This window comes from Gorilla gorilla, chromosome 2, assembly GCF_029281585.2.
Source record: "Gorilla gorilla gorilla isolate KB3781 chromosome 2, NHGRI_mGorGor1-v2.1_pri, whole genome shotgun sequence".
Taxonomy (NCBI): Eukaryota; Metazoa; Chordata; class Mammalia; order Primates; family Hominidae; genus Gorilla; species Gorilla gorilla.
Window position 1 is genome coordinate 113,022,924 of NC_086017.1, and position 27,306 is coordinate 113,050,229.

Consider the following 27,306-nt stretch of genomic DNA (forward strand, 5'->3'; position numbering starts at 1 on the left):
AGGTCAGGAGTTTGAGACCAGCTTGACCTACATAGTGAAACCCCACCTCTACCAAAATACAAAAATTAGCTGGGCGTGGTGGTGGGCACCTGTAATCCCAGCTACTTGGGAGGCTGAGGCAGGAGAATCGCTTGAACCCAGGAGGCAGAGGTTGCAGTGAGCCGAGATCGTGCCACTGCACTCCAGCCTGGGCAACAGAGCAAGGCTCCCTCTAAATAAAAATAAAAATAAAAATAAATATGCTACTAATAATTCCAGTGACCAAGTAAGATTTAGTCCAGGGACATAGCACAATAAAAAGTAATCTAATAATAGACTAAAGGAGGAAAATCATATTAGTAGATGTAGAAGAGGAATTTGATTTAGTCCGATATCTACTGTTAAACTCTTAGTGAAGTCAAAATAGAAGAGACATCCTTAACAAAGTAAACAGAAAAAAGAGCTGTTCATGGTCCAATAATGAGAATGATATTATGACCCAAGAGTTTTGATTAATTGAATTTCATGTCCTTGGTTGGAAAAAAGAAGAAACCTATTAGGAGCCAATATTAAAAATTATATTAGCTATTTAAAATCTAAAGATATTCTTTCTAGTGTCTGAAATAAGATGAAACTATTTTCATTATCACCAGTTTTGGAGATTCTAGCCAATACAATAAGCAAGAAAATAAAACAAAAATGTTCGTTATAGATAGGAAGAAAAAACTATCATTATTTTCAAATGATAGGATTTTATGAATAGAATATCCAAGAGACTATACATTAAAATATTCAAGGTAAAAAGAAGCTCAACTCATTGGTACATTTTAAGATTACTATGTACAAATAAAAAACTTTCTCTTACATAGCAAATTACATATGTGATGGATAAATGTGGAATATTAAAGATAACTACAGATTCTTTTCAGCTCCTTTCATGAGCAGTGGCATTGATTTCTACACTCTCATAAATCTGGGCTGGCTTTGGACTTGCTTTGACTAACAGAATGTGTGGGAATTGAGGCTATGTAGCTTTGAGTCTCAGTTTCAAGAGGTCCTGCAGCTTTCACTTTGGCTCTTTTGAAACACTATTCCATGATGTGAAGAACTGCAGTATCTAGTCTAGAGTCCTCTGGATGAGTCCAATATTATCCTCTAGTCTCTAGGATAAAAGGCCATGCGAAGCAGAAATAAGCTTAACCAGCTGATACCCACTAAACTAATCAGCTAATAGCCAGCACCAACACCAGACATATGAGTAAAGCCATGCTAGGAAATCCAGTGCCAGTGAAACCACCAGATGACTACATCTGTATCAATGACCCTGGTTAGACCAGAAAAAGTGCCCTTTTCCTAGCTGAGATTAGTTCAAATGTCCAATTAACAAAATGTTGAACAAATAAATGGGTATTGTTTTAAACCATTAAATTTTAGAGTTTGTTATTCAGTTATGTATAATTGGTACAAAAATATTCAAGATTTACAATAGCAATAAAAACTAAAAAGGGTCTAGGAAGACATTTCTATAAAGAGCATTATGAAACATACATGAAAGATACAAAACAATATATGAAGAAACACATACAGTATTTTTTGGAGGAAAGATGATAAAGATATCAACTTTCTCCATAAATAATCTATATATTGAGTAAAATGCCAATCAGAATCCACCACTGACAAAATTGATAATAAATTTTATATGAAGAATGTTGAAAATAAAATTTGGAAAGAATAATGATGAGGAATGCAGTTATTTATTGCTGTCTAACAAAATGCTTCTGAATTTAGTGGCTTAAATCAACAAAAAAAAAATTTGCTCATGAATCCGTAAATTTGGTAGGACTTAGTTAGAACAACTGTCTTTTCTCCTGGTGGCATGAGCTGGAGTGGGCCTGGAGGACTCACTTTTGAGACAGACACTCACATAGTGGTGAGTTGGTGCTGCTGACTGTTATCATCCCCAAAGGAAACCTGTATTCATTAAGCAGCCATTTCTCTTCTGCTCCACTTCAGTCTTGGACAACCACTAATCTGATTTTGTCACGATGGATCTACCTATCTTGGGTATTTCTTATATATGGAATCTTATAATGTGGAAAAAAAGAGGAAGACAGTAGATATGCATGTAGTAGACATGAACATATTTTTCCCATATATTATTAAATGAAAATGAAAATGGCAAAATTGTCATATTACATGTATTATCTAATCACACTTTGCACATATGTATATATAACTAAAAAGTGTGGAAAAATATAAGCCAAAGTTTTAGAGCAGTTATTTCAGGGGCTGGTATTACCATCCCAAAAAAACTAAACATGTATTTATATTGTTAAATACAAATTTAAAAATTAAACATTAATTAACTTCATAGTCAAAAAAGTAAAGATATTTTCATTAAATAATATTTCAATAGGAAGAAATGAACTATTTAAAACACTGGTGAGCAAATCCTAATGAAATAATGGCTTTAGGCCAGGATCATCAACGGCTGCTAGCAAAAAAGACAACCCGATATTCCATGCCTTCTACTGCCAGTACACATCACCACTTACAAAATATTCTAGCCAAAAATATCAAACCTTAATCAGATTAAGACTTTATCTCTCAAAAAATAGAGCTATATCTCAAATTTCAAAGAGGCAGAGACTCAGGAAATTTGATTTTGAACTTAGCCAACTCCTGTTACCTTCCCAGGCCTCAATGTCCTTGTTCTTGCAAAAGCAAGAGGGATGAACTCTCAAAAAAAAAATAAAAATAAAAAACCCGTAGGCCCTCCTATGACTCAACCACTTGATTCACATTTTCACACGGAAATTTTGATGTTTCAATGTTCTCTATTGGCTTAGTACTTTCATGCGTTCTGTCTTTATTCTTAACTTACGGGAAGTATGGGGAATGAGAAACATGTTCCAAGGCAAAACGGGGAAGCCTTCAGCAAAATCCAGAATGTGGTAAACTCTAGGGGTCAAATAACCTGGTTCCTTCAAGAAATAAGAGGAGGAGGCAGGGAATAGAATCCTGTTATATATATTGTGCCAGATGATTCTTTGTTGTTGGGGGCTGTCCTGTGTTTTGGAGCTTTTAGCAGCATCCCTGCCCCTATGCACTACATGCCATTGAAACTCTCCCCCTTACTCCTCAACCAAGTTATGACAATGAAAAACATCTCCAGACATTGCTAAATGTCTTCTGGGAACAAAATTGCCCCAGTTGAGAACTAAGACTATAGATTTTTTTTTTTTTAAAAAAACGGAGATTTAAATGACTTAGCAAAAAATGCATCTTGCCCACTAATTTGTATAAACCAACTGTAAGGAAGAATTATGAGATAATTGGAATTAGATGTATTTGAAAAGAGACCTATTCCTTTAGTGATATACAATGAATGGTATATTCGTAGCTAAAATGATATGCTGTCTTGTATTGCTTCAAAATAATACCTTTGAGGTTGGTGAGTAAATGGGTAGCTGTATAGATAACATGGGATTGACTATGTGTTGATAATAACAAACTAAGTGATGAGTACGTAGGGTGGGTTCATCATGCTGCTCTCTAACTTTTGCATGTGTTTGAAATTTTCCATAACAAAATGTCTTAAAAATAATATTCAGTAACTACCAGAATATTATAATATTCAGTGACAACCAGAAGGAATAGCTAAAAAGAGATGAAAGTGTAGCTTCCGGGAGGGGTAGGGAGAGGAGAGGGCACTGCTTCTTTTTAAAACAAACCTTTTAGTACTACTTCACTATGAGGACTACGTGCATGGATAACTTCAAAGAACAACAAAAAATAATTAAAATCCCCAAATAAGCAAACAAAACATTGGAGAGATGCCATTGATATGAATATTTTTCTTGTAAAAATGGAAGTTTAGTTATATAAAATTTCTACATATAGAAAGTAAGTTAAATGACACCATGAGAAAGTAACCAACTGAGCCCAGATGTGGAACACTGGACACAGCACTTGACTTTCTTCCGAGGCTGGCCTGGCTATCTTCTTTTTCTTCTTTACCTTTTTTATTGAGCATGTTAAGAGAGCCAGGGCCCTCTGAGGAAGAAGGATTATTTCTTGTCTTTCTTGTTGTATGTGGAAAGCAGGCAAGGGAGGGCTGTCCCCTGATGCACAGCAGCCTCTTTCTAACCCAGTGAATGAACCACAGGGCAAACTAGAGTTTGTCTGCTTACCCAATCATCTCTTACTTAGGGAGTAAGAAGCCTTTTTGTTTGTTTTTCATATCTCTTGGTCTAAGCTGCATTTTCTAGTTCAGTTTTGATCAAAGCATTATACTGGGGGAGAAGGAAACATTTGTCAAGCTATTACTAAGGGGCTTATATTATCTCTTATTTTGCTATTAACTGTTGTTTGTGTGATACTTTGGCAGGGAGCCCAGAATGAACAGAGTAAATGGATTCTGATACCAAAACCCTATCCTGAACTCTAACAACTTTCACAGTTACAAGAAAAACAAACATATTTCTTTTGACCTAGTATTCATAAACGTCATGTCAGATGCATAAGTATTATGCCTCTGTGGTAACAACGAGGGGTATTCTGGCATTCCTAGGAGACAAATCAGCATAGTGACCCAAGGCCAATGTGGGTGAACAGGCTAACAGGATAACGTAATTTGAAAGGTGCTCTAAAGGCACTTGCATTCTAAGGTTTGTTCACCAAAGTTCTAGGCTACCATGGTGCCTAAAGCCACCCCTTTGAGAGTCAACCCTTTCTGTAAATGCATAATGTCTCCAGAAGCTTTCAGCTAAAATACCAATGTGTTATTTTGGAGAGAGAACACATGAACTCTGAGCATTCACAAATTGCCTAAGCATGAACCAGTTTATCAAGTCATTTAAGTTGAGAGAAAGGTCCTCAAGAAAGGAATTACAAAATTGTGCTTTTTATGGGACGTCATGAGAAGGCTCAGGGAAGTTATGAGGGTAAGAGTAGTGGAAGGAAGAAAAATCTGAAGACACTTGGGAAGGCGTGCCCGGGGTAGGTAGAATCCTGGCCAGAGAGGGGATAGCAGAAGGACTCAGAGTCTGGAGCAACTCTGTCCATTAGCACTTCCTGCAATGATGAAAATGTTCTATAGCTGGGCTGTTCAATATAGTAGTTATTAGCCACATGTGACTATAAAGGACTTGAAATGTGGCTGGTGTGACTGAGGAACTGGAACTTTAAATTTTATTTAATTTTAATTAATATACATTAAAATGTCAATAGCCAAATGTGGCTAATGGCTCCATTATTGGATAGTACAGGTCTAGATGAAGGATATGGGGATGGGGGGTGGGGGAAAATCATAGACAGGCAATGTGGAATAGAATCAAAGATACATTTTGCTTAATTCACACTTTATATGGTACCACTTTTCATTTCTAGGCAATAGATTTACAAATTACAGGTTATATTATATTTAGCAAATTAACCTATATTATGAAATAGCTGTACAGATTAAATAGACGGATGAGAGTATAGCCATATTAATTAGATTTGCCATGTCCTACATGATTTTATTTTACTCATATGCATGCTGTCCAATGAAGGAAAAGAAAACATTGACTCAAAAGTGTTAAAAAGGGTATCCTTTGTTTAATGTTCAAGAAAGGCTGCAATTACTTTTCATAATATACAATTGCAAGTTTTGTTATTTTTTTCTTTCTGAATAATGATTATTTTTCTCCATTGCAGAGCAAGGCAAGGGTCACAGTCACATTCACAGAACCTCATTAGGGTGGATCCACAGGACATACTTCCCACTGCTCGCAGAAGTATTACCACCCCTTGGAATAATCAATCAATCAAGCCAACTCAACAATCTTTCTTTTAATGCTAGTGGCACATATTGACATAAAAATAAAATTTTGCTTCCTGGTGGAACATGAATAATAAAAGTATTTTTAAAGTTGTTTTAATCAAGGCTTCACTATTTAGAAAGTATTAATAAACTGGCACCAGAAAATTTCCCAAAACCACTAGCTAGTTGTTAGTGGCCACAGAACCTAGAGGAGAATAAAAATAATCTCTTGGCCCGGCACGGTGGCTCACGCCTGTAATCCCAGCACTTTGGAAGGCCGAGGGGGGCAGATCACAGGTCAGGATATCGAGACCATCCTGGCTAACACGGTGAAACCCCGTCTGTACTAAAAATACAAAAAATTAGCCGGCGTGGTGGCGGGCGCCTGTAGTCCCAGCTACTCGGGAGGCTGAGGCGGGAGAATGGCGTGAACCAGGGAGGCGGAGCTTGCAGTGAGCTGAGATCGCGCCACTGCCCTCCAGCCTGGATGACAGAGCAAGACTCTGTCTCAAAAAAAAAAAAAAAAAAAAATCTCTAAACACAACTGAAGCCAGAGAAATCTTTTTGTTTTTGTTCTGGAGAAGACAGCATCCCCTTTGACATATTTGGAAGGTTCTCCTAATTAATGTGGCAGTACATAGATGTCATTGCTGAGTCAGGTGGTTACTCTAGATGTAGAATTTTGTCAAATCTTCATTTCATGCCATGTGAAAAGCCAAATGCCACCACTTCAAGATTTTCTGTTACCAGAGTCCTTACATTCTTGTGGTCACCTATGACTCTAAAATGCTCTTTCCTCTGAATTAATTGGCTTGAATCATGAATCTATTGCCATCTGTAGTTTGTGTTTTTGTTCTGCCAAACCAACTATGAACTTCCTTTCCACAGATTTCTGCCATCACCAAGTGTGTGCATCAGAATTGCATATTTTATTTATGTATAAAGTATAACCTAGGACTTGGCGGGAGTGGAGGATCCTGTTTCATGACAGTAAAATGGGGGGAGACCCACGACCTGATAATACCCATTAGGGAGGGGGGTAGAAAATACTTATATTTAAGTATTAGTTAAAATTTTTTGTTTGTTTGTTTTTTGGAGCTGCTCTATATGATATTTTTTAAAAATTTCACTTTCCAATATAGTTTATTATTAGTGTATGGAAATACTATTGATATTTAAATGTTGACCTTGTAGGTTGAGGTCTTGGTAAATTTACTTATTAGTTTTAGGACTCTACCCCCAGCTCCACTTTTTAAGAAAAGTTCCTTCAGATCTATGTAATCATTTCATTTGCAAATAGAAACAGTTTTTTTTTTTTTTTTTGGTTTCTAATTTGTATGCCTTTATTCTTTTTCCTTGCTTATTGCACTGGCTAGAACATACAGTACAGTACTAAATATGAGTGGTGAGAGTGGAAACCCTTGGCTTGTGTCTGATCTTAGAAGAAAAGCATTCAGTCTCCACCATTAAGTATGATGTGAAAATTTTATAGATTCACTCTATCAGGTTAAGGAAGTTCCCTTCTATTCCTAGTTTGCTGAGACTTTTATCATGAATGACTTTTGAATTTTATCAAATGCATTGATATAATCATGTGTTTTTTTCTTCTTTAGCTTGTTAATATCGTGTATTACATTGGTTGATTTTCAAATATTCAATCAACCTTGCACTTTTGGGATAGACCCCACTTGGTAGTAGTGTACTACTCTTTTTGTATATTGCTGGTTTGATTTGGTAATATTTTATATATTGACCTATAATTTTCTTTTCTCATATTGTCTTTGCCTGGTTCGAGTATCAGGGTAAAGCAGGCCTTACAGGATGAGTTGAGAAGTGTTCTCTGAATTTTTTGGAAGATACTTATAGAATTAATGTTATTCTTCTTTAAATCTTTGGTTGCATTCATCTGTGAAATCATCTGGGTTTGGAGCTTCATTTTAGGGAAGTTTATAAAGTATAAAATAAATTTCTTTATTAGATATGGGAAAATCCAAATTATATATTTCATATTAGGTGAGTTGTGGTAGCTCATGTTATTTGAGAAATTGGCCCATTCAAGTTGTCAAATTTATGTTTGTAGTATTTTCTTATTATCCTTTTGGTATCTGCAGAGTCTTTAGTAATATCTGCTATTTTGTCCTTGTTATGGACAATTTGTATCTTCTTTCTTTTTTTGTGTTAACTTGGTTAGAGGTTTATCAATTTTATTGTTGTTTTCAACAAATCAATATTTGGTTTTGTTAATTTTCTATATTATTTTTCTGTTTTCAATTTTACTGGTTTCTACTCCTATTTTTATTATTTCCTTTATTCTGCTCGCTTTGGATATATTTTGGTCTTCATTTTCTAGTTTAACATAGATACTTAAATAGTTCATTTGAGAAATTTCTTTTCTTCTAGCATAAGTATTGAGTGCTATCAATCTCTCTTTAGTCACCACCTTAACTACATCTGACAAATTTTGATATGTTGAATTTTCATTGTCATTCAGTTCATAAGATTTTCCAATTTCCTTTATGACTTCCTTTTTGATCTATGAATTATTTAGTAAAAGGTAAAAGATTTATATGATTTGAAGAGAAACCAGAGCATATCTATGAATTATTTAGAATTGTGTTGTTTAATTACAAGGTATTTGGAGATTTCCTAGTTATCTTCCTGTTATTGAATTCTAGTTTAATTGCACTGTGATCAGAGAACACATCTTGTATTGTTCTATTTTTTAAAAATAAATGAATAATAAATTTGTTAAGGTTTTTGTTGACTTAAGATATGGTCTGCCTTGGTATATATTTATGTGCACTTGAGTAGAATGTATATTTTGTCTGTTGGTGGGATGTTTTATAAATGTTAACCAGCTCATTAGTTAATAGTGAGTTCTGTTTTTCCATATTGCTGTTAATTTTTATCTACTTGTTCTATCTACTACTGAGTGAGAGTGTTGAAATCTCCAATGGCAAATTTAATTCTATCAATTTTTGTCTCATGTATTTTGAGGCTCTGTTATTGGGTAATAATACATGGTTAAGATTGTCAAGTCTCTTGATGAGTTCATCCTTTTATCATTAAGTAGTGTCCCCTATTATCTCTGAAAATCTTTCTTAGCTCAAAGCTTTTTTCCTTCTGAAGATGAATTTGATATATAGCCAACCCTGATTTCTTTTGATTAGTATTTAGGTGTTACATTTTTTTCTATCCTTTTATTTCTACTTTACCTGTATCATTACATTTAAAGTATAGATTGATTGTAGCATATAGTTAGGTCTACTTTTGAACATTCTGAAACCTGCTTTTTAATTGGTGTATTTGCAGCATTTACACTTTTAATTTAATTATTTGTATGTTTGGATTTAGGTCTACTACTTTATTTACTTTTTTTTTTTTTTTTTGAGACAGAGTCTCGCTCTGTCACTCAGGCTGGAGTGCAGTGGCGCGATCTCGGCTCACTGCAACCTCCGCCTCCCGGATTCAAGCAATTCTCCTGCCTCAGCCTCACGAATAGCTGGGACTACAGGCGCGCGCCACCACGCCCGGCTAATTTTTGTATTTTTAGTAGAGACAGGGTTTCACCATGTTGGTCAGGCTGGTCTCAAACTCCTGATCTCGTGATCCACCCGCCTCGGCCTCCCAAAGTGCTAGGATTACAGGCGTGAGCCACCGCGCCCGGCCTACTTTATTTACTTTCTAAATCTGGTTTCTTCTCACTTTTGTTCCACCATTTCTACCTTCTTGACTTCTGTTGTGATATTTGCATATGTTTGGATGATGGTGTGTCTAGGCATAAATTCCTTTTAGTTTATACTATTTTGAAGTGCAATGAACTTGAATTCATAAGTTCGCATCTTCTTCCAAATTTAGGAAGTTTTTAGCCATTATTTATTCAAAAATTTTTTCTGCTCTCATTCTTTGTCCTCCTCATTTGCTATTAATATATCAATGACATGAATGTTAAATCTTTTAGTATGGCCCCACAAGTCTCTGAGACTTTATTTTTTTAACATCATTTTTCTTTTTGTGTGTATGGCTTAGATAATTTCTAGTAATCTATCTTCAAGTTCACTAAAGCTTTCCTCTGTCACTTTCATTTTGTTATTAAGCTCATCGAGTAGCTTTTTTATTTCGTTGTTATACTATTTGGCTCTAAAATTTTTATTTGCCTCTTTATTATATATTCTGTTTATATGCTGAGACTTTTTATCTTTCTGTTTGTTTCCTGAATGCTTACCTTATTTCTTAGAGCATGGTTATGAGAGCTGCTATTTATAGGCATTATCTAACAGTATCAATATATCCAGGTAATTTTGAAATTAACATATACTAATTGCCTTTTACTTTGCAAGATGTTGAAATGTTTCTCACATTCTGTGTATCAAATAATTTTGGATTATATCCTGGATATTTTGAATATTTTGAATACTTCGTTATGTGACTGTAGGTCTTGTTTATTTTCTATTTTTTTTTAACTTTCATTTTAGGTTCAGGGATGCATGTGAAGGTTTGTTATACAGGTAAATTGCATGTCATGGGGGTTTGGTGTACAGATTATTTCATCACCCAGGTAATAAGCATAGTAACCTGATATGTAGATTTTCTGTCCTCTCCCTCCTCCCACCCTCCACTTTCAAGTAGCCACAAAAAGAATAAAATACTGATGAATACAGCTAACCATGGAGTTGAATGGTCTCCACAATGAGAATTATAGAACACTGCTAAAAAAAATTAGAGATGACACAAACAAATGGGAAATCATTCTGTACTCACGGATGGGAAGAATCAGTATTGTTAAAATGGACATACGGCCAAAGCAATTTATAGGCCTTGTTTAAATCTTATGGAAAATATTTTTTCTTTTAGTTGGACAATTAAACTGGTTATATCCAGGTTCTTAACCACCTTTCCGTAGACGGTGGTTCTATGCCTGTTCTGTTTTCAAAATCTATTAATATGTAGCACTTTTCTTATTTGTCCTATGTGTGCACCATCAGTGGCCAGTTTGGGATCCATTCAGTGATCTATGTTGTAGTTCAGTTCTCAACTGAATCTTGCTGTTTAGGATTAGATTCATTCATTCACAGTTTTAAAGTGAGACTAAAAGTTTGCACACAATTTATGAGATCATTTTCTTCAGCTCTGTCCTCTCTGTAATATTCCTGACATTTTCTGATTCCTGGTATCCATCACCCACTACCCTCCATTCCCGTGGCAAGGAACCTAGGGACTTAGTCTCCCCACTCTTAGAACTTGTACATTTCTTAGAACTGCCTCTGCATCTGGGCTAAGTCATAATAGGATAGAGAGAAAAAAAGCAGTGGATTGCCTTGCACATTCTTGGCACCACCAAGAATCAGACCATCTGGCCAGAGAGAAATTTTCCCCTTCTTCTGCTCATTGTTGTCATTACCATCACCACAGCTGTAAGAGTGCCTGGGAGTTGGGGTGATTTGCACACGTATTAATCTAATTACCTGTTAGAAAAACAAATCAACACACTTCAGAGGAAGATAGTAGAATCCAGATCTCTACAATGTGTCATTCTTCATGTCTAGTATATAATAACATAGCAGGAAATTAGATTACTGGATGATTAATTGTAATTTGGTTTTAAGTTTGTTAGGCAAAAGGTTGGCTTTCAGTTTTATCTGGATGAGTATGTAGAAAGCCCAAGATGTTAACCAAACCCCCGCTGCAGACTCTAGACTCTTCTCTGTAAAGCAGAGCAGCCAAATCTCTGCTAAGTTCTTTTAGCTTTCCAGTTGTTATTTTCCACTGGGATTCTTGGATCCAAACTCTGCCCTTTGACAACTGACACCAACAAACCTGCATCTTTCTGCTTGAATTGTAGGTGAGACATACAGACTGGAAAATATACAAAGTGGAAAAGCCTAATATACCTACATTACACAGTATAATTCCCTCCTGGTATCTATCTTCTTTTGGTCATGCTACAGTGACGTCAACGTGTTGTTTCTTAAATTTTGTCCAGACTTTATGATTGTTATCTATGGAATGGTTTATCTACCATAAGCTACTCTGCAAATATCAGAACCAGAACTGCTAAATATATTTATTCATTCACTTGTCTACCACCTGGATTTATAATATGTAAATATTTTGCCATTTTTTTCATTTTATTTTTGAAAATAAAATCTTATAGAATTGAAGTCTCATTTGTATTATTTTTCATAGCTCATTCTGTCTTCTTCCCCATGGACAACCAATATTTTAAGATTGGTGAAGAGCCTCCCTGCTCATGTTTCTGTACACTTACTGTCCATATGTATCTTTATATAAAATACATTTACAGAAATTATTTTATGCTATATTATTTTGCAACATTTTAATATTTTCCAGATCTTTTTATATTGTAGATCTAATTTATTCATTCAAACTACCAGATTATGATTTTAAAGCTCTTAGTAGTTTTCTCTGTTGCTGTAAGGGTAGAGCCATAATTTATCTTTGGGTCAAGATTGTATTTTTCTTTTGGGCAAAACTCTAATGTCCCCTTCCAGTTATCCATAGGTAAATCCAAAATGCCATTCTGTATTGGAAAAGTTAGGAATAAAGAAAAATTCAACTGTTCTATTATAGGAACCCTTGACTCTTGTGGGCAGAGTGGCATCCCTACACATTTTATGATTTCATGTTGATTAAGTAGGGGGAGCAATGAAAGGTAATGGTCCCTTTAGGATACTTCTGTCTATGGGAAGTAACCTGTTGGCAGTAAGCGTCAACATTAAGGAGGATCGAGATCAGTTGAGAGACTTCCAGTGAAGAGATATGACCAATTGTCTTTAGGAGGAGAAATAATTAATTCCATTTTAAGCTTTCTGTCTCTGACTCCCCATTTCCCTTTGTAATGCCCCAGTCTTCAGTAAAGTATTACTGGACACTGTGGCCTGGACTTTGGAGAGCTGCAGCAGCAGAGATCTGTGGAGCAGCTGCCTGAATTGACAATGGATATCCAACAACCTACACAGAGTTGTGGAACATGTACATGCAATCATTGAAAACCTTAAAAACACCTGGAGAAGGAGCCCTAAAAAGACTGGATATGAATGTTGTGCAAGTAGAATGGGAGATTTTGATTATTGTATTTGGAGAGTAATGGGAAGAACACCGTAGACTTGTAACATACTTAATAAAAGGACAGAAAAATTGATTCACCCCAATAGTACAAAACAACCATCTCCAAAATTATTCTTGTCATTTAATTTCATTTGACAACTTCAGAATGCTTGACACAATGCTTCAATTACAGCAGGCATTTCTACAATGGAATTTTCTGTACAATTATGAAATTAACAATGCTTCACTCCCTTAATGAGTTCAAGTTCCGGGTAGATGAAATACATCCATACTCAATAGACATTCATGGCCAACTGAAGATCCCAAATTGTCTTAAAATATATAGTTCAGTGGGAAGAAAGAAATGCTTAATTTCCAAGTATCCTTTAAATTGGAAAATACATTTTTTTTTTTTACTTAAATGAACTATAAGCACTTTGTTCTGAATTCTACAGGAATTGTTTTCTACTAATTAATCTTTAATGTATATGTTTAGTGCCCGTGTTCACATTTTTCAGGATACTTCTGAGAGTCCTAGAGCCCTGTGAATTTATTACTAAGAAATAACCAAAACAGCCCTCGAAATAGTAGTTTTCATTTTTATTTTAAATCAAATAAAGTGCTCTTTATTAAACGATTTTTAGAATCGTTAGTCTCCTTTTTCTTCAAATGTCCACGGTATTCATGTTAATTGAACCAGGTCACTCTTTCTCAATGTTTCTAAAAATTTTCCTCTTAGAGATGAGATGCATGTTTTTCTCAAATGATAGTATTATTTATACTTACAATTACTCACAGAAAATCTGGCTATAGACTCCATTGCCAGATTGTTTATTAATGAGTAGATTTTGAGAAAAGATATTTTATTACCATTTTTATGTCTTAGGGACCTCATCATTGAAGCTAAACTTCTAATCTTCCTTACAACATAAAGATAATTTTACTTATTGGAAGCTTATGTAACCTAAAATTTAGATTTTGACAACTGTCTTGCAGTTTATAAATATTATAATAAAGAAATCTATACCAGGATGGTTTAAACTCTTTAACTTATAAACAATAGCTGCGAGAATTCTTGGTATGCTCTAGGTGACATTCCAGTTGTTCTTTTGTGTTTGTAGATATAAGTCAAGGATCCCTAAGTTATTCTAAAGTCATGCCCATTGTTCTTCGAGTCTTGGCTTCTGATAATGTCTTGATTTGCTTGAAGTACAGTTGGTTTGTTTATTAACCTCCTTATTGTTAAGATGATTCAATTAAAAATGTCCCAGTCATTTGACAACTTAATCAAATAACTTCAGACAGAGATAACATTATTATGAAAATAACTCAGGGTAATTAAATGTAGAGGGACTGAGTAGCCCCTTCAGATAAAGTCATCGTGGGAGACCTCTGAATAGAGGACATTTCAGCTGGGATCTAAACGTCAAGCATGAGGTGGTCTCTCAAAGAAAAAATGGAAAGAAAAGCATTCCAGGAGGAAGGAAGCAGAAATATAAAGGCCATCAGGTAGGAATAAGCTTTGTTTGCTTGAGGAATGACAAGGAGGCCAGTGAGATGACTAAGGTGGGAGAAGTCGCCAATGCTATATGAAAAGTGGACACGGCCAGATTACACTCAGCCTTGCAAGCTGCGAGGATTATATTATGTTATATTATATTATATTATATTATATTATATTATATTATATTATATTATATTATTTTAGAGACGGAGTCTCACTCTGTCACACAGGCTGGAGTGCAGTGGCGCGATCTCGGCTTACTGCAACCTCCACCTCCCAGGTTCAAGTGATTCTCCTTCCTCAGTCTCCCAAGTAGCTGGGACTACAGGTGCCTGCCACGATGCCCAGCTAATTTTTGTATATTTAGTAGAGACAGGATTTCACCATGTTGGCAAGGATGGCCTCGATCTCTTGACTTCGTGATCTGCCCACCTCAGCCTCCCAAAGTGCTAGGATTACAATGTGAGCCACTGCGCCTGGCTGGAGTTCTGATTTTATAAGCATGGAATCACGTGTCCAAGATATGGTCAAGTGAAAAAACCATGCTTCAAACAGTCTGAATAGAAAGATCCCCTTAATATAAAATTGTATATTCATTTTCATATGTGTCTGTAGGCACGGAGATACATTGGGACATATGTTCAGAGAAATGCTAACATTGGAAACATCTGAGTGCTGAACTTCAGGTGACAATTATGTTCCTTTTGTATTTTTCTGTACTGTTTGAATTGTTTACCAAAACAACAAAGCCATATCAAATATGCATACGTAAAAAATGAGCCATGGTCCTCTTTGACTAAGATTTAATGTTAAGACAATATTGACTTTATTGTGGCTTCCAAACTCACACAAGATAGAAATAAAATGGATTTATAAAGAAAAGTTTGTTGGATTTTATTAATAAATGTAACAGTAAAATAACCTATGCTTTTTGGGGGAGTTTTCAATGATTATGGAAGATACAAAAAGCACCAAAAAACCTAGAGTGCACAGAACATGAACAATCAAGAAAATTCCCTTATTATGTACCAAAATAGAATTCCCCACATACGATTGGTATTTCCCTCAACTTCTGGAAAGCAAAAAATGAATGAGAGGACATTAAGCTGACAGAAGGCAGAAGGTGGAATAAGGGTAAATAGTATTCACGTTACACATTAATTCAATTACTCATTCCTTTGACACAGATTTTAAAATAATCTAAATAAACAAGGGTTGCATGCAAGAAGTCTATTTGATTTAGATTCTCACGGATGTAAAAACAAAACACGACCACAAAGGGAAGCAGGCAGGGCTGAAAGACAGCACAGAGGCTACTAGCTTCATAACAGAATAGTCAGACTTAGGGTTTCCATATTCTACCAAAAAATAAATGGGAAATCTTCTTTTTGCATCTACTTCTCCCATCAAAACCTTTCCATTGCTTTGTTTTATGTCACCTTGTTTTTACTTGTACATATTCACCTTTTGTTACATCCTCATATTTCTGTGGTATCTATGGAGTCCTGTTTCAGAGGATTCACTTGAACCAGCTTTGAATTTGCATGTAACTACCTATTGCCATAGTTCCATGGAAAACCACTAGGAGAGTGTTATTATTCCAAAGCTGGATTACTTCCATAAATAATCTAATGAGAGCTTCATTTTTTTCTGCCTATGAAAGCCAGTTGAGTTCCATTCCATTTATGGAAAAAAGGCTTTTCTATTTCTATTCAATTAAGCAAATGGCTGTCTTTTGGCAAGGAAAGAAGAAAAGCATTAATCATTTCCAGTTCACCATATCAGGATGTTTACTCACAAAAGACAAAGATTCAATTATATCTTTCTTATTATGACCTCCAGGTATTTTTCTCAATGTGACAGTTGTATAACTCTTCAGAAGAGGTTATTTATGGATATATCCTACTTAGAAGAATAGAATGTGGGCAATAGCATAAGAACACTTTGGCATCACTTCAGATAACCTGATGCCTGCATTGGTCCATCATGACTGGAGGCATTCGTTTGTAATAATAAATAAAGTCTGATGGTAGTCCTTGAGGATGCTGGTTGCTTTTTACCCTTTCCCCAGTCACCATCCCTCTAAATGTAGTAGACTGTTGCTAGGATTGGATCTTATCTCTGGCCATATTGAAATCTACCCCCCAACTCTTCAAACTTAGCTCTCTTCTTCTGTCATGTAGGATTGCACCTGACCTTTTGCCCACCTGGGTTTCATGGGCTTAGACTTCACTCTTAATTCTTGCCCAAGTAGCTGCTGGAGTTGGCTTGGCAACCATTGCCAACTGAGTTCCCTCTTAGGCTCTGTCTCAGCAACAGTGTAAGTAGAACTGAGGCTGGTACCTAGACTATGGTGGGCTGATTCGTAGAGGCTGGGTTGGACTGAATGGAGAAGAGGTAAAACTGTGAGAAAGAGAGTGAAAAACATGAAAATCCGTGAGTCAATATGTGAGTATGAAGAAGACAAAAGCCCATGTTTGTGAAGAGCTACACTGCTCACCAGTGACTTTCCATAAATACCTGTCCACCTCAGCATTGAGATGAGATAGAATTTTCTCATCAAATGCTGCAGGTGTTAGCTGAGTATGCCTTTTTCTTAGCCAGCTCTGACTACTAGTTAAAAATACTAAAAGGGGCTGTGTTATTTGAAATTATTGTTTAGCATTTCTATTTGCAGAGCCTATTTTAAGGAGGTTAAATCACTTTTTAATTTAACTAGTTAGGCTCCTATTGGATAGTGATGAGGTACCTTGACTACATTCTGGAACTAGGCATAATCTTCAGTAAACTGATATTAATGTATTTTCTTACTTTTAAATTCTTTTCATAAAAAGTTTCTTTATTTAAACACAAACAATGTAACAAAGCTTTTTTAAAAGAAAATATTTAAAGTAATATATATACTTTTAAATATAAAATTGTATACCTTTGTCATTAATTCATAACTTCTGGTAAACACAGCTTAATTTAACCTTGGCTTTATTCTTAGATTTTGATTGAATGTTTCTTTTATCTTACCCCGGATCATTTCATAAAGTTGTTACATAGACTTCTGGGCTTATACAAGTTATTTTAAAAGCCATTGTAGTCTCTCAGAACTGGCATCACACATTAACTTCCAAATAAGGGATTTTTTTTGGCCTGTCTTCTTTCATAAGTTTCTGTTGAAATCTTTCCTTTATATAACAGAAGAACTGAAAAAGGGAGAAAAACATGAAGGTCATTTTATGCTGATAGCACAAAAACTGGGTTTTTATCTAATCATGTGGAAGTGCTTTTCTCTATGGTGTTAAATAAATGAGAAATATATAATTTCCATTGATTTATAATTGAAAGCTGGTAGCTATATATTATTCAAAATTCAAAATATACTACAAGTCATTGCTTTTTTTAAATATTGTTCTTGAAAATGTATTCTCAAGTTGATGATGTGAATTCAAACAACGCATATGTAAAAATAGAAAAAGAAACAAAAATGCCTAGACTTCCCGTTTGGTGGTTAGAACATATCCTTGACCTCTACCACAAATAGGTGTGTCTATCCATACATCACTGGGCCGTTTCAAAGAGTTTCCAGATTAGTTGGGAAGCTTTGTCACTGAATGTAATAAATAAAGCTCATATTTAGAGTTTAGAGTTTTTCTCTTTGCAAATAGCAAAAAATAAAAATTAAAAATTAAAAAAATAAAAATATAAATAAAAAATAAATTAAAAAGAAAAAAAAACACCAAACGAACAACCAAACAACGACCCCTCCCCCCCCCCCCCGCCTTTTTTTATTCACAAGACGACAAAATCCTCATGTAAGAATCTCAGGAACATAAACATAAAGCTCTGCTTATAGGGGCATAGCCAGTTGTTCCTATTGCCCTTTTACTGAAGTGCTGTCATTGTCTGGGGTAAATACCTGAGGTTTATTGCCTCACGCCAAGGAAATCAAAGACGCAGGCACACGAAGTGAGGTTAAGAGTGGAAGATTAACAGGCAAAAGAAAGAATAGCTCTCTCTGCTGCAGAGAGAGGGGTCCCAGAGAAATGGGTTGCCGGTTCTGTGGTGGAATGCAATGGGTTTTATAGATGAGCTTGAGGAGGCGGTGTCTGTTTTACATAGGGCATAAAAAAATTGGCCAGACCAGGTGTGCTACTTGCATAAGGTGCAAAAAACTGGTTAGTACAAGGTGTGCCATTTGTAAAGCATGTGATAAAACTGGCCGCCCCACCCTAACCTTTTGTTATGCTGATGGGTTCTTTGCCTGGTGGGTGCCATGTTGCCTGGTTCTTTACTGTACATGTGGTGACAGAGAAAATGGAAGATGTCACCTCCATGTTGAACATACGTGGCTTCCAGTTAGCCCTTTTCTATTGGCATGGCTGTCAGCATATACCCATGCCAGCTTTCAGCTTGCTTATCTATGTCTGCAGCTCAATTTTTCAGGCTGCTCTTTGTTAGAAAAGAAATGATTTTGGGGCTGCTTTTTGTTAAAAGGGAAGCCTTGCCCAGGACTCCTTTACCCTCACTATCTGCCTAAATAATTTCTTTCTATCGGCCGGGTGTGGTGGCTCACGCCTGTAATCCCAGCACTTTGGGAGGCCAAGGCTGGCAGATCACGAGGTCGAGAGATCGAGACAATCCCCGCCAACATGGTAAAACCCCATCTCTACTAAAAATACAAAAATTAGCTGGATGTGGTGGCATGCACCTGTAGTCCCAGCTACTTGGGAGGCTGAGGCAGGAGAATCGCTTGAACCCGGGAGGCAGAGGTTGCAGTGAGCCAAGATCGTGCCACCGCACTCCAACTTGGCGACAGGGCGAGACTCTGTCTCAAAAAAAAAAAAAAAAAAAATTCTATCTTCTGTGTCAGTTCCTTGTGTTGAATACCTAGCATACTGTATCCCTTTATCCAGTTCTAATTTATATATAACCATATACACTTAAAATTATAAAAAATAAATGTTCCAGCTTCTTTTGAGGAGTCCTCTGGATTTCCTTTTTGTCACACCTCTTAGTTACTAATCACCCTTTTCTCTGCTTTCTTCTCCTTTATCTCCAATCTAGAACCACAGCTGAGAAAAGTTGAGTTGCTTCTCCCCATAGAACCTAGCACTGACTGCTCTAGTATTCTGCATGGTGGAACCTTTGAGAATATCTAGAGACAGGATGCTTGGCATGAAGGGTTGGGATCACCAAAATAGTGGGGTCACTCCAATGGAGTTAATGTCTTATTTCCTTTTCCTGAAAGAAAATAAAAATGTATTTACTTAAAATATTAAAAAGATCATTTATGAGCATTTTTCTTATATGGAATCAGTGGATACAATCAAAATAAAATACAATCAAATCAAGAAGTAATGGTAGGCATGTATTATTCTATGAGTGTGCATATTTAATAAAAATATAAAAAGCAAACAAACAAAACCCACTCCAAAACTTTAACGTATTTATAGATATTTAATTATTCTTCTCTGTATCATGCTCCTTCCTGTTCCTATTATAAATTACAACAAGGCAAATTGTTGGCTTATGTGTCAGGGTATTTTTACTCTTTGTAGTGACAATTTGCATTTTCTTTTTCAATACTATGGAGAGGAAATGAGCTCTTGGTAGAGTGTCCCAAGGATATGAACAATTCGGGCTAACATGCGGTAATTTTCCTTTCCGACAAATAATAAATGGAAAAGGAAACTGGAGTTGTGACTAAATGTAATGCTTGAATAAACATGTCACTCAGTTCAGGGGTCAGCTCTAGTCATAGTCTTAATTATTATTATCAAAATTGAGTTGTGATTATTGGAGTGGAATTGTTTTAATTTTTATGTCAAGACAGCTAAAACATCACAATCATAGCATCAAATGTCCGTTTGGCAGTTTATGATTATTGTCATTTACCGTATAAATGTACTAAATTATTTTTGAATACATAGCCATGGCTTTTGAGATGGCTAAAGGATACTCACTTTATTCTAATGAGAAAAGGAAAGAATGAAAGTAATTTATCTACTGATTTCTTTCAAGGTTTACAGAAAGTCAGGGCCAGGTCTTAGTAAGTTCGCTGGAGCTTATGAGGAGCCTGCTTCTTTGCCACAGTAATAAATGTTCATTACCTAAAAGCAGAAAAGAAGGCATCTCCTTCTTTATCAGCTTCTTGGTTCCTGGATTTGCTAGCATTAGAGCAGGAAGGAAGCAGATTCCCAGATTCTAGTCTGAAGGCGTGCTGGAAAAATAGGTCTTTCTTATTTCTTTAAATGAAAGAGAAAGATTCCCTGATCAGTAGGCAAAAAATTGTAGCTGCCTTTAGACTTATTCACACCAGTAAAGAAAATGGTCCACAAATATCTTCCAGTTTGTTCATGTTTACTCTGTGCATGTGTGTGTGTGTGTGTGTGTGCGTGTGTGTGTGTGTGCATGTATGTGTACCTGAGTTTATTTTCATATCATAGTCATCAATATATTTTTGGAAAACTAGTCTTGCAAGATGATTTCTGAAAACTCCTCTGGTCTTACAGCATTTCTCTTCTTGAAGAGTCATAATACCTACTAACATAATAAAGGTACTGGAGAGTCTCAAAGTAAAGAAACACTTGAACTTGATTTGACCCAGAATTTCCCTAGCTTCATTTGACCATGAAGCACTTTTTCTCATAATGATTAATAATATTTCAGTTCTGTAAACATATTTAAGAAATGCTGAATTAGATGATTTTTCCGAAGAAATTCGAATGAACATAATACTCTAATGACAGAGGAATGTAAAAATATAGGCACCTGCCAGTTTCAATGTCTCTGCCGGCTTCTTTAAGCTTAGCTTAGTCAATTCCACTTCCCAAAGCCTAGATCTGCTAAAGTATTATTAGGCCCACAAACCCCGTAAAATTCTTTCTATGCAAGTAGCAGCTGATAAAGGGGCTCGCTAAGGTTTTTTATTTTTATTTTTTAATCTTAACTAGAGTGTTCCTTTTCCTGTAATACGTTGCCAAGCCAGTTCCATTAGGCGAGTCAATTAAATTACTTCCTGTCTCTTCTATCGTCTTCTACCATCTGATACTCAGTGACGTTGGGACCAAAAAATGTAGTTTTTTCTAAAAACATACGCTCATCCCAGGGAAAAAAATAGCAATGAAGAAAAAATGTTCCTCAGCTATCTGAGGATTCCAGTCCTTGGTGGTACTTGCAAACAGCAACAAGCTACATTTAACAAGACAAATCCGTTTAGTGTCTTACATTACTCTGTGAATAGAAATTTGGGCTATTTTCCTCTAAGACAACAGGAAAAGGTCTGAATTTCTTTGATCTTTGCTTGACGGTGAAAAAAAAAAGTAAAGAAAAGCACAGAGTTATTAATTAACTTCTGTGAAAGATACTTTATTTGATTAATGGTTCACAGCTAAATTTAAATTAGGGGAGATATGCTGAATGACTACATGTTTACCCAGATTATTACCAGATATGCTGCCAGGAATTTTATTAACCTGTAGGCTACTTATGATCTCTCTTCCCTTCTACCCACTCCACAAACAAACACCAAATAACTGGTCTACCAGAGTCAGACTGAAATCTTGACTGAGGACACAATGTAAATAACTATTAGTGTGTTTGAAATTAAGACAATGGATACTTTTCCAGGTCATGGTGCACACGTGGATTTTTGACTTTCTTAACAGAGCACATAACACAACAATGATTTGGAGTTGTCTGGATTAAATCAAATGGCAAAACCTGGTGATCAACATAATAAAAATTCCCTTTCCCCCTTCTTTGTCATTTCAGACAAAACTCTTGTGTGGATATCAGCTAGAAGGGGATAACTACTGTCTTAAAAGAGTGTTTCTTTTAAATCTTTTTAGCGTAGAAATGTCATAATACACAGAAGTAGAGAGACTAGTATGATGAGCTTTCATACACTAATCAATCTGTTAAAGAGCTATCAACATTTTGCGGATCTTGCTCTCTCTCTTCATTCCTCCTTTTTTTTCTCTTGAGTATTTCAAGCAAATCCCAGAAATCATGTCATTTTGCAGCATGCATCTCTAACTGGTGAGGCTTTTCTATTTCATAACAAGCATGCCATTGCTCAATCTGACCATTGAATATAATTCCTGAATTTTGAGTCTATATAAATCTCCTCTATTTTCCCCCAACTTTTACCCTGACCCAACTCTTGATCACCTCTAGCCCCTCAAAGACTCTCGTTTCTAGGAATGAGTAGATCCACGAAGTGGAGGGCATTTTTGCCTTCAATCCAAAGCATCAACTTAAAGTCATCACATCACTTCCAAATTTCCCTAACTCTGAACTCTGCTGCTACTACTTTAGGGCATAGTTTCAATATCCACAGATTGAGAGCAAGGCCAAGTTATTTTGGTGACAAGCCAGAGATGAAATTCTAGAATGCATTCCACCTAGAGTCTGCTTCCCAAGCCCTTCAGGAGGCACACAGCAGGAAGTGGACTTAGCTATTGGTTACAAAGCAGGATTTCCTCATAGGGAGTAAAGTGTTTTCTTTTCATAAATATAACCTATTTATTTATATTTTCAAGTAATCTATTGCAGCCTTAGTTGTAGTAGGTCACTAGTTCATGCCTTCAATAAACTGTCATTTAGTGCTTACTGTGTGTGAGGCATTGCACTAGTAAAGAAAGAGGATATAAAACAAAAATCACTGCATAGAAAATAAAGTGCAGTGGGAATTTGGAAACAAGTTGTTTTTTACTTGAGTTCATGGTGGTCAAAAGGGGCATTTCACTTGGGCCTTAAAAGGCTTGTAGAATTTGAACAATTAGAGAGGAAGAAAGGCCATTGTGGGGGGAGGAAAGAGAGAGCAAGGCACAAAGGTGGCAAAAGAGAAGCGAGCTGAGCAAATAATAAGATCAGTCTGGTGAAAATGACACTATCTTCAGGACAAACATTGTGGCTTATCGTGACCAGCTGTGCAGTTAGGTGTAGATATTATGTAATCACCCAGTAAGGAGAGATTCCAGTAACTGCTAACAGCCACTGCTGCCAGGAACTACTAATCAGGCAGCATGTCTAGAATGTTAAGACGATGATTATTAATCAGTGACCAACCAAGAAAACTGATGCACGGCAGAGGCATCCAGTCCAATGTGATATAATAATTAATCCAACCGGATAATATTTTACCTCCGAATCCAATCTAGTGGTTGGGTCAACAGGCAAATACTCTGTTACTATGCATGTGAGAAGAAAAAGAACTTTTTAGCATTCTCAGGAGGCTTGCGAAGCTCAGGCCCCACTAAGTGAAGCCTCTTTTGTTGTGGGGCTGGATCCTCCTTAGATCTTCGTATAACAACCTCACATGCTTTTTTATTTTCTTCCTAAGGGTCAAGACACTAAAACTATGTTGTTAATACAGATATAGCAAAATCTTCCTGACCCCAACCCCAAGCTTGTTATTGCTGTCATCCTTCAGCTAAAGAATGGACTCAAATCGGTGGTGACATTACTGATTTAGGTTTGCTCTGCTGTGCTCAACACTGAGATTAAATGTTCTGGATCAGAGTATAACTTTATATCAGACTAGTCCAATGCCTTAGTCCAGGCCATGTGCCTTATGAAGCCTGAGAAAAAGTGTGTTCTCACATGGACACAGGGAGGGGAACATCACCCATGGAGGCCTCTCAGGGGGTTGGGGGCAAGGGGAGGGGGGGTATTATGTAACAAACCTGCATGTTCTGCACATGTATACCAGAACTTAAAGAAAAATAAAAAACAAAACAATAAAAAAGTGTGCTCACTTATTCTTCAACATGAACTAGAAATGCATTTTTTTTTTTTTTTTTGCTAATATCTATCCTGTGTTTATTATGTGCTAGGCTCTGTGTCTGGTGCAACATAAGCATTAGCTAATTTAATCTTTATAACAACTCTATGATGGAAGTTAATATAATTATATCTTCATTTGAAAGAGGAGGAAACGGGTTGAGAGAGGATTAGTAATTTATGCCAGGCTACATAGCTAAGTGGCAGGGCTGGTTTTTGAGCCCTGCTGATTTTTCTGACAGAGCAAAAAGCAGGGATGGAGGCCTGCATGTTGGGATGGGAAAGCAGGTGGGGAGAGTCCATTGATTCCCTCTGCCTCTGCACCTCTTCCTGTCTTCCTCATTTCTGTTTCATTTCCCAACTCCTCCATCTCCCAGGTCCTTTTGTGTAATTGTTTAGCTCATTTATATAATTAACTGGTTTCCTCTTTCCTCAGGCCTTGCCTCCTAGGAAATTGCAACGAGAGCTAGCAAGTGAATGAATGAATACATACAGCACAATATAATGAATGCCAGATTAGGGTTGTTTTAGGGGCACAAAGAAATAAACAATGGAAATGTGAGGTCTGGGAAATGATACTTGAGCTATGTCTTTGAGGAAGAGGTGCAGGCCAGGTGAAGTAGTAGGAAGGGCTCTCTAGGCAGACCTACTAGTTTTTGTATAGTCCCAAAGTTGGGACAACAGCCTGACACAGCTGGAGGCCTGCTCCTTGTTGGAGATAGCCATAGTGAATGCAGAGTGCTTTCTGGCAGTATTGGGAGATGAAGCCAGAGAGTATGGAATGTGCTATATTATGAAGCATTTGCGTGCTCAGTTAAGGAGTTTGACTGTCAGCCTGAAAGTTATAGGAAATTGCTAAAAGGCTTTAAGTTAGGGAAATGTCTAATTGTATATTTTAGAATTAGCATTCTGGCTGTAATCGCCACTTGCATAGCCAATTTTTATGCCTGGAGAAGGAGACCCTGAGTTTGCACCAAAATCATACACTACTTACCTCAAGAGATTTCAAATACCTCCATCACCCTGTGATCGTCCCTGATGGAAGAGTTAAGTCTTTCACCTACTGTCTGATTTCAGGAGTCCTGCTCGGTTGGGTGCAAGGCAGCCTTTGCAAATTGGCCCTTAAGGAGGGGTTGTTGTGGCAACCACTCTAGCCTGCACACTAGGTGCAGGTTTCACATGGACATTCAGGTCCCTCTTTCTCTCAGCACTCTTCCCACCCACATTATCATGTGTCTCTGGGTTCTGGGCCCTTGCATTACTATAATCATTTTTTAGGTGGTGTTTTCTCTGCTGTCACTCCTGAGGGCTGGGGGGAGTTCAGGTGAGCAGCTCTGCAGAGGGTAAACTGAGGCAAGTGGGAGGGTAAACTGTGGAGCAGAAGCGGTAAATGGCATCAGATGAGCCACATCTAACAGACATTTAAGTGTCCTTAGCCAAGATAGACCTGCAGGCAGCTTAGAACAGTGATGCTCAAACTTTTTGCTCACATACCACTTAAATCCTACAGCAGCAGAACTATGTACCTAATCATGCATTTTGAAGTTGGCACTTGTAATTATTCATTATATGTGTAAATAGTGTTACTAGAAATTACGTTACTCTTTTTATTTATTTATTTATTTTTTGAGATGGAGTCTTGCTCTGTTGCCCAGGCTGGAGTGCAGTGGCTTGATCTCCACTCACTGCAAGCTCTGCACCCCGGGTTCATGCCATTCTCCTGCCTCAGCCTCCCGAGTAGCTGGGACTACAGGTGCCCGCCACCACATCCGGCTGATTTTTTTGTAATTTTAGTAGAGACGGGGTTTCACAGTGTTCTCCAGGATGGTCTTGATCTCCTGACCTGGTGATCCGCCCACCTCGGCCTCCCAAACTGCTGAGATCACAGCAGTGAGCCACTGTGCCCGGCCACATTACTCTTTTAAACGTGTACCATGGAATCCAGATACTCTAGCAGTTTGATACACTCTACCACCTATTTAGCCAACTGACCTATGACAAGGTGCTCTAACAGCATGATCAAATAGTAATGGGGTTGGTAAATGCAAAAATGATCGAGGGAGTGACAGCCATTCTTCCATGGACTTGCATCTCATGTCAAATTTTGCCACCATGCAGATACTGATGAACAAACATTAAGTAGCAAAGTTGCTTCAAATCAGTTCTTGCTACTTTTTCTGTAAACTCAGTGACACACCAGCCCTCTGTTCTTTTATGTGCTTCAACTACTCTTTGTCTGAAAGAGTCACTTAAGGTCAAGAACAACATTCTATGGAAAGATTATGTTATATGAATAATTAGCACCAGCCATCCAGTATTCCTGTTAAGCCACTAGCTGGAGTCAGGACTTAGGGAATCAAGCCTAGCATATAGTCTGTTAAAACAAATATAGACAAGTGTCTAAAGTATGTTTAGCCAAGCCACATATCTGAATTCTCTTAATTATGTCAAAGAGCCAATTTCCAATATCCATCATGCTGATCAACAGGTCAGTATTTCTATTAATTAAAACCCATTTCTGACATTCACAATATTCATTTAGAAAGCCTCAGTTCTGATGGAGACGTGGATAATAGAAGACTTTTGTTAGCTGTATTTGGATTAGAAAGTTCCCTTTTAAATCCCCTTCCTGGACAGCATGTTTTTGATTAAGGCAACGGACTTCTCCTATAGTGAAAATTTAAACTAATTGGAACAAACAAAAAAATACTATATATGTTGAAATATTTTAAGATTATTTATAGACATTGTAAAAATTCATTAAAAAATACATGAACACATTTTCTTATCAGTCAGAAGTTTGAGATCGTTTTGTTAGCTTCTTGTAGTTATATTTCTATCCTACTTTTTCCTTTCTAATTTTATCTTATTCTTTAAAATCCTATCTTAATTACCCTATCTCATCTTTCTATAACAAAAATATTTACTGGAGCTTAAGTTATTTTGTAATTTTCTGTGACTATAAGGCTTTAAATGTAGAAAAAATTTATACACATAATCAAAACACAGACAATTTGAAACAATCATTAACTTAAAAGGAAAATTTTCTTGATGGGACACCTCTCATGGAATTGGTAGTGGCTTATGTTTTCCTCTGGTTGGTTCACATATCCATAGATGAACATGACCAATTTCTAGAGTGAATTAGGGTTCAGCTACAGCTGACTCCTAT